The sequence below is a fragment of the Vidua chalybeata genome, chromosome 1 (genome assembly GCF_026979565.1).
Source record: "Vidua chalybeata isolate OUT-0048 chromosome 1, bVidCha1 merged haplotype, whole genome shotgun sequence".
NCBI classification, from domain to species: domain Eukaryota; kingdom Metazoa; phylum Chordata; class Aves; order Passeriformes; family Viduidae; genus Vidua; species Vidua chalybeata.
The window spans coordinates 35,668,118-35,677,524 of record NC_071530.1 but is presented as its reverse complement, the minus strand read 5'-3'; the positions used below and the strand labels follow the sequence as shown (position 1 = coordinate 35,677,524).

General features: G+C 38.9%; 1 long non-coding RNA gene across 1 annotated transcript; it reads right to left on the bottom strand.

Annotated features, from left to right (window-relative positions):
• Nucleotides 1-925: 925 nt before the first annotated feature.
• Nucleotides 926-8,293, bottom strand: LOC128801664 (uncharacterized). The gene is made up of 3 exons (XR_008435226.1): nt 8,225-8,293; nt 2,850-2,998; nt 926-1,047 (listed from the first exon to the last, which is right to left on the bottom strand). It is a non-coding gene; the product is annotated as an uncharacterized LOC128801664 (long non-coding RNA).
• Nucleotides 8,294-9,407: the final 1,114 nt, after the last annotated feature.

Here is a 9,407-nt window from a genome sequence, read left to right as displayed (position 1 = left end):
TGAAATTAACTTAAGATTTTGATATGTGAATGACTTATTAATCCAGTGGGAATCCAAAGTTGATTTAGTGGAAGAAAAATCTTTACCCTAAGGCATTACAGTTGTTTCTTTATTTGTGAAGTAGTTTTCCTGAAATTGTATATTTTTAAATTTAGATAGGACTAGTGTAAGATATACAGATATACTCCATAGTAATTCTTACTTTTCCTTGTAGCTGAAGACTGACCTTTCAATTCCCTAGCACAAATTTCCTTGGAAATACCTGGCAGGCAAAGCAAAGCTTCCATCTTGGTTGTACATTTCAGAACAACAGTTTGACCATTACAAATCCACCAAGTATTAAAACATAGCATTCTACATACAGAGCTGCTTTCCTTTCAAATGCAGACTATAATTAGCTAAAGCCTCCTCTCTGCTCTACCTGAGCATAAAGAGTCATGGTAGCTGTGTGTGGAAGTACATATAGTCAGGCAGAGCTGATATATTAATTTCTTGGTTCTCACACTGGCAAAAGACTGTTATAATACAAACAGGACAGTTATTCCCAGTTATTCCCAGAGAGGCAAAAAGTGCTGGGCAGCAGCTTGGCATTACATATTTTACATTTTGTGAGCGGTGACTTAATTAAAACTACCAAGGTTAACTGAATATCTGTATTTTGCTTTGAAAATAAGAAGAATTACATACAGGACATTTTTTTTCTTGTACAAAGGCAGCAGTTGAGAAATTTGCCACACTCTTAATTGAGCTTGAAGTTAGGTTGCACACTTTTCCTGTGCAAAACCACAGCTACATTAGCTACCCTGAAGGGAATTCTATTTCATTCACAGTGACATGCTTGGGCTTACCTTATATTCACTTTCATCAAGGAAGAGACAATGACTAGTATTTAGATTTTTTCATTTTTTAATGGGGTTAAGAGCAATCCTCTACAGTGGACCTTCATGGACAACAGTTCATGGACTTGAGTCTCTCCAGGGAGATAAGGATCTAAAGGGAGTATACTCCATCCTCAGGCAAGCTGGTTTTGAAGCTCCATTGCTGGGACTGCAGAATCAGTAATGCACAAATTAGTCCCCTACTATAGATAGAAATAATGATGCCAAATGATTTCTAGAGAACCCCATAACTCTGAGTCACTGATAAGATAGTCACTATCTCTGTCACTATCTTTGCTTTTCAGTCCTATTCCATGTTTCAAATACCTGATCATATTTCCTATTACTGCCTTTAAATAGCAATAATCCTGTCTGCAATAATGCCAATCATTCATGATAAACCACATTCCTTAAATAAATGAACAGCTAAATTATAATGTGATACTACCCTTTTTTATTTTTATTTTGCTTCGCCTTTCCGGGACTCTGCAGACTACAGCCATTTGCAACAGGTCTTCTCAGGACCTTGTCTTACAAAAGACAAAACGTTCTGGCCCTAATCCAGGAAAGCACTTAGATACATATTGACATTTAAGTAGATGAGTGGCCTTAGTGAGGTCAATTGGACTGCTTACTTGTGTAAAGCTAAACCTGTCCTGAAATATTTTGTTTGATGGACACAGACTATTCAACACTTTGAATGATTGAACCCTTTGCAAGATCATATGCAATTACTATTATTATACAAATATTTTATGTGATAATAATTGCCTTCCAGATTATTTGAAATATGCAAGTTTATATTCAGTGAATAATTAATGCATCAAATTTCAATTCTAACCCCATGTAAAAGGTACACAATTACTTCCAGTAAATATAAGCTGTTTCTAATTTGATTTGTTTTCTAGTTGATGCTGTGTTTTCATGCAGTGTTTTCGTCTGTTGAGATTACAAGGATAGATCATACTAGGGTCTGAGTGTGACCCCAAACCTTAGCCATGCCCCACAGACCATGGCTAAGTCTCTGTCACCCCTCATTTGCTCTCTGGCAAACACTTGCAGCAGTGGGTTTTGTATAACAGGGCAAATGACCAGACCACAAACTTGCCAGCATTTTTGAAGGAAAAATAACATCAAGATACCTTGCCACTATGTTGTCTCTCTAGTCATAAACTAGTATTGCAGCATGGAAGCTGAATGTTGCTTTTTGCCCTTTAATCCAGCAAGTCCATTTTTTAATGGCATAAGACATAACTCAGACTTTGTTTTTATTTTTCCTCTGTAGAGTCTGAATGGCTGTCTGCCCTCATTACTGATGTATATTTCTTAAGTAGTATCATTAACAGAAATTCACAAAATATGAGATTTTGTTATCACTTACAGGTTCTTTCTTGGACATACAAAGCATGGAAAAGAGACTACACCGTTTATGGTATTTCACAGGAAAGTTCAGCTCTGTGTGGCACTTACAGACCTCTCCAAAATAGGAAGGAGCCTGTAAATGGTTTCTACTGGGACATACTGAGTGCAAGGCTTTGAGATCTCAGTGACCCACTCTGCTAGGAGGAAATAATTTTTTAAAAGGGGCATTATCACAGAGTCACAACAACAGGGTTTATCTTATAACTTCCTCGAGACTTCTGTCAAATAACTTAGATAAATTTTAGAAAAAATTCCAAGGCTTTCTATAAGAGCTAAATTTCTTCTTGGTCCTATTATGTATACAACAAGTATGATATGTATATAAGTAAACATGAAATAATAATTGGTGAGATCCTAATTAAGAATTTTCTAGTGCTTGTCTACTTGTATTTTTATGATCCTCAAATTGTTCTAGAAGAGGAAATGTGAAAAATTAACACACCAATATGAAGGGTATTTTCTTCTTTATGCTTTCATCATACTGTCCATGAGCTCTCTGCCACCAGCAGAATACCACAGAAGGTTATAATGGAGGAGTTAATCTCTGACCTTAATTTTTCCAGTAGCTAGTAATCAGTGAATCAACATCCAGAGTGTGCAACAACTCCTCCTTCTTAGAATTCTGATCTTCACATGAAGTAAAACACTACTCCACAGGTAAAGCCAATGAGGTTTACAAAATTTCAGAGTTTAAGTAGCTGACAGAAAAAAAATAAAATTTACATTCAGTTCTATTCAAATGAAAACCTCGAAATTTGAAGACCATCTCCAATTACACTTGGGCTACACAACCCTTTTCACTTCTCAAAACTGTGTTGTAAATCTTGCAGCAATAAACAGCCTCGCAGCACTTCCTGCTCACCCTGCAGCGAGGAAGGGCCACGCAAAGACCGTCTGCCCCGACACTGGTCAGGAGCAGGAAGCCAGCGAGGCATCAAAGAGCAACACAATAACTCAGACTCTTTAAACTCTCACCAGCACTTTGTCTGAGCTTGGCCAAAGGTTAAACTGGCTCCTGTGAGCTCATCTCTTCTGCCTTGATTTTATGCTGACTTTCTATTGCTTGTAAAACAGGAAGCAATGGCCAGACTGAACTCCAGCAAAGATATTTGCTGGGTGTGTTTTGTGATTATTTATTTGACTCAGCAAATCTACTGTTTGTTAGTTGTTTGTATTACGATACCTAGGAGTTCCCTAATTCAGAAACTGTCAGAGCATTCTGGCTTTGAAAATATATCCATGATCATTCACAGTTCATAAGAATATCAGTTCAAAATGCTTCTGCATGTTTGTTTTGTTATAACACTATCACTGTGCTATTCTAAGGAGAACACACCTTCAAAAAGTATTCAAGAATGCATGTGAAGGAAAAAGGAATATTTCTCTTTCTGAAGTATGCTGATTGTAAACATGGCTTGAAAAAATAAGCCTGGTCATTAAATCCCAACACAAGAAAATATCCTACTGGGCTTTTTGATGTGAAAAAGAATTTACAAAACCCTATGAGAACCTTGACCCAAACTCCTCTTCAAATCTACCTGGAACAAATACCAGTTTTATAAGTCTTCTACTCAAGTGTGTGCAGTTGAGCTTTCTCTTTCTCTTTTCCTATCAGTCTTTCCAAAGTGCCTCCCTCTCACTGGTTACCAGGCAACAGAACAATATTGCTCTGCATGCACATCCAGCAATAAATGACATTATACTGTATTTTTGCAGAGTTTCTCAAAGAAAATAAAGATGTCCTGAAATACTGTCTTGTGAGATAAATAGCTAGTGCCCAGAAGTCATTTAAATGCTTAAAATGCTGGGGTTTTTCTTCATAGAAGGTAGAGATTGGGGAAAAAAAAAACCACTTCTCTAATAGAGGAGCTCCCATCCAAAATGAATTTATAATGCTAAAATAGACCACACTCTAAAAGAAAGCTGCTTCAGTTGACATTTCAAACAATTAACAGCCTTTTAGGTTCTACAGGCACTTGCGTAAACCTTTATCTTACAGTCAAGGCAAGACTAATGAAGCAGCAAAAGACATCAAGTTAAAGTATTTTCAGTGTCCTAAACACTAAAATGCTGCCTGTATGACAAAGCTCCTTTTTTCCTGTTTTGTTTGATGGTTTGATGTCAATAAAACTCAAGAAAGTTCAGCAATTTGCAAAAAAAATCATTGGTTTTGATAGCAGTTATTAAAGATGGGCCCAGATCAAATCAAACCTCACACCTTCTCTTAACCTAAATAATCACTGAGATGGAGGGATGGTTTGCAGCCCTTCATCTGCAATCAAAATGCATTTAAGAAAGGTCTGCCTCTAGATCCTGACCAAAGTAACTTGAGATTCTTTTATATAGTTTTGATTCAGTTTCAGATTTCACATTGTAGGTCAAATTCACCTTTATGTAACACTAAGATAAGAAACTGAAGGCTGCTGCAGTTTTTTCACTCCAAAACAAGGGGGAAATCTTTAATTATAAACAAATACCCCATGTAATCCTACCAGAACATGAAATGTTAATCCCTAATTCTTAAATACAAAGGTATGCACTGGTACCAGAGAATAGCCCCCACAGGTGTATTACACAAATATATTTTAAAACAATGTCAAGAGTGAAATCTCAGAATACTCACTGGCATTTTTTTTTTTTTTTTGATTGTGCAGTGGTCAAATTACATCATTTTCTAGGACAGTTTTTATTTAAATTTGTACGGAAACTTCCATTTTTTTTACACTTCTGTTAGACTGGGTTTTGTTTGTTTGGCTTAGAAGTTGTAAGTGATTAATGTTTTCAGACTAGATAAAAATCTGTTCCCAGAATGATTTGACACATGACCTTCAGGACAGACAGAGCATTGGGATATATATGACACCTGAAAAATAGTTCCATTCCCTGCTGTTGTTGATTTAGTAGTGGTATAGAGTTACTTGCTAGATAACAGCAGAAAGATTTGTGGTTTGCTTTCTTGGATCTGGGAAAACGCAGTACAGCAAAATGATGCATTCTCAGCTTGTCTAGATAACATAAATAGCATTGCTCTATGCATACATTTGACTCTTTATTTACTCTGAAAGTCAGCAGAGATGAGCACTGAGTCTGTACTATAAACACCTCAGTTCTGTTTCTAGCTCCTGCAGGAGGAACCAAATGCAAACATAGGATTAACTTATTTACAAGATGGCTGGAGCATTAGCTGGCAATTGCCTGTAGTGGGAATATTATGCCTTGGTCAAAAGAAAGACTCCAGTCTGCACTGAAATATAAATAGCAATCACAAGAACTAACACCTCAAGGCATGACCTGGCTCATAGTTTACTGACATTTCTTCTATGCCAGTCCTTCCCCACACAGAGCTTGTTTTAACTGAGCAAAAAATATTATCAGCTTATTTTACAGTTCATAAAATCCTTTACACTCAAGAGTACTTGGTGAGACTTCTGTAAGGTCCCCAAGCAGTAGGCAACAGCATGTTTTCTCTGCAGAAGAAAGCAAACAATTATATCAGTTGGGATGAGAGTGAGCGATAACATGACATGTCTAGAGAAATCAGTTAGATCCCATATGTGTTCATTCTGACAGTTGACTTTATTAATAGAATTTTTTTGATAAAAATGTTCTAGTCACACAGCAAAGGGGAGATGGTGGCCTCTGCACTCTTCTGAAGCCAACTTCATTTTTCATCTTATAAAAATTATATTTGAGTAGTTCTACTACACAACAGAGAAGAAAAAACACAAGTGAGTATTTATTTTTTATATGTTGTCAATTATGAGAAACAATATTTGCATATTGAGTCCCTTTCCACATATAAAGGCACACAACTTGCAATCCAATTATTTTAAGCTAAGCTAAATGAAAAACTAGACTATGCTATCTCCTAAAAAACAGTCAATAGCCACTGTAAGGATCAATAATCTAAAAAACTATTGATTGCTCATGTAACAACCTGTACTTTCCATTACACACTAAATACTACTGTAGATCGATATTTGCCAGATGTCCAATTATAAACAAAACATTCTGGCTATGGTGTCTGTCCTTAACCTTGCAAAAAGGGCTGGTCCTTAGATTTAATTTTAACATCCCCTGGTGTGCTGCAGTATTCCACCAACAGCATCTTCCAGAAGCCTCATTATCTTACTTTTCCAAACTTAGTGAGAGAGTTACTTTCCATGGCTTTTATTACTCTTTTAGTAACATTGTACAAATCAGTCTTCATCCTTTTGACAGTAGAGTTACATATATTTGGAAAAGGGTGAGAGGAAAATGCCTGATCTGGTAATGAGAGGGAAGTCCTTATATTTGAAGATAGCTGACTATCAAGACCAACACATTGGACAAGCAAGACAAATTCTCATTTGCACCTGTTTTATTAATGGATCTCCTAAAAAAACAATCACCCTTTTTCTTTTCTAATGAAAGGCTGAACAATAGAAAAAAGCAGCTGTTAGAAACCCACTGCTACTCTCCCAAACAGCTTTGAATTTGTTGAAATGTTCCCATCTCTTAGTTGTGGGTGGCTTGGGCATGGGGCATTCAGAGCTGCAGCACTGACTAAGGCTCCAGTGGTGAGGCAGTGAGGCAGCAGTGGCACTGCCAGCCAGATTTCTCTCCTGAGTTCTGCAATGAGAACTCAGAAAGCACTGGGGCACTTTGCATCTGAAAGAGGAGATGGATTTAGTGTTGTCAGAGAGGGAGAGAAGGTTTAAATAGGTAATTTTTAGAGGCTGTCAAAAATGAAAAGTGTAAACATTGTTAACATCTCTTTAAAATTCTGGCAGGGAATGAAAGCCACCTGGATGTGTGCCATCCCCCAGTTGCAAAACCATTTAGCAAACCATATGCTGCCCTAGAAGACAGGTCCTAGACAGATCTTTGCTGATCTCTTTGGGAGCAGTAGCCGGTAGCCATTGCCCAATCCATGTAGCACCACCACATTTCCTCTTTCTGCAACAGCCTTTGTGAGATGGGTCCTAGAGACAGCAGGCACTGCTGGGGAAAGTATGCATGCATCTCTTGTACAGCCTTGTACAGTGCCCCTTTCCATTTGCATTCATATAGAAGGGATTCAAGCATCCTTCTGATTTACCTGTGGTTACTAAATAGAGCCTAAAGCTCCTTTGGATTTGATTTTGCACTGTATGGTTCTTGAGAAAATAGTTCCCCTTTATCAGTATAATTCTGCAGTAATTTTATGGGCGTCTGTAGTTCTTTGTCAGTGAGAAATGGATGTAAGTGATTTCAGGCAGACATTAGGATTTTACACAAGTTTTCTGTTGCTTAGAAAAAAAAAATCTGATTTAATAACTGCAATGTAGATGTTTTTAACATGCTGTCAATTGCTGATTGCTATGCAATAAGACTCTGAAAATTAAAAAGTCAATTGCTTGCATTTTACTGTCTTGTCTGAGCAGTCCTCGTGAATTTGTCAGTATACCAGTGTATCTGAAGCAGAATTTAGCCCAGTGATGCAAGATGTCATTAGCATTTCAAAATAGGCAATGTTTTGCAACGTGACAAATAGCCTATAACTCACATAAATTACATACACTTGCACAGACCTGTTTGGTCACACAAAAGACTCAATTTTCCCCTCAGTTCCAAGTGGCTAAATCTGGATGCCTTATCTTCAATCCTGCATGCCTACCATCTCAACATTCATTAATAGTATGCTTCTCAACTCTGTATCTTCTCAGTCTTATAAATTATTCTGGCCCTTTCAGCCTGACATTAATTATGGTGCCTCACAATTCACACTGACACACTTTATCTTGGACTCAAACTGCCTCTTATGGTGATAGCTCCAACCATACATACCAGTCTTTCAGTTCATACTGGTCTCTCCCAGCTTTAGTGCCTGTAGCCTATCATGTATCTATCAGCTTCCTCATCCTATCTTGTCCATTGCCCATCACTGCTCCTTCTGCACTTACCTAGGTTCTCCACTGCTTTTTCAGGCTCTGGGAGAAAACTCCAGATATCATTCACCCCTGTCCACAGCCCTGAACACAAGACAGAAGGACAAACAGGGTATTTTAGCAGAAATTGGGGCATAGAGAAAGCGTAAAAACATTGAGACCTCTTGTTATAGATTAATGTCTTTTCCTAGTGGATTAATACAGGAGGTGATTTGAACACTGTACTCATACAAAGATTGGTAATTTTTCAGCTGCTGGTTATAATCTAGATTTCTGCTTCATTGGGGAAAATGCAAAGTTTCTAAAAAGGGACTATTTTAGACATCCTGGGTAGGATTGCCTAGTCGCATAAAAGAGCAACAGTGTGGTCAGCTCCTGTGGGAAATTTCCAGCCCGATGGCTCTGCAGCATCTGTATTTTGGCAGTTTCACCAAACGCTCCCGGGAGCACACAGCTGCCAGCTGGAGGTTGGCACAGCCTGCGGGGATGATTTCTGCCAGCAAACGCCCTGGAGGCCCCGCTGCTTTCCCCAGAGGCTTCTTCCCAGCTACGGGATGCTGGTGCCGAGCAGGGAAGCCACAGCACCGGAGGCAAAACAGCAGGGAGACAGAGAGAGGTCTCAGGAAGGCTGCAGCAGCAGGAGGCCTGCCAAGCATTGCGCTGCGGGAAAGGAAATGATAAGGTGAAGGCAAGGAAAAAACCCAACCTCGTTGTACAGTGTCCTTCCTCTGTTTGCCCTATCCCCCTTTTAGGATTTTTGGGAAGAAGTAGGCCCCTCTCAAAACCTCCCTCTTCATGGTGAGCACACTCCCAGGAGCCCGTAGCACGCCTGGAGCTCTGGCTGTGCATTTCAGGCACAGCCACAGTAAGGCTGTCCCAGCCACAATCAGACCACCCCAAGGACAGCAAAGCCTATCCTGGTGTCTCAGGAGATGTTTCTGTTCCCTGCAGCTGCAGCCAAGAGGTTTAAACTGGATGTGTTACATCTGTTAGGGAGCCTGGCACCATGCACTGCCACACTGTAGCAAGAAGCAGGAGCGGAAGGAGAGAAATGCAGCAATATACTCTAAACAAGAGCTGTTTTCCCCTAAATGTCACAACTGTTGGCCTCCTTGTGACAAGAAAAGAAGCAGAGAGTGGAACAGCACAGCAGACACAGAAAGAATCCAGTCTTGGATATAAAAACAAGGGAAGGATT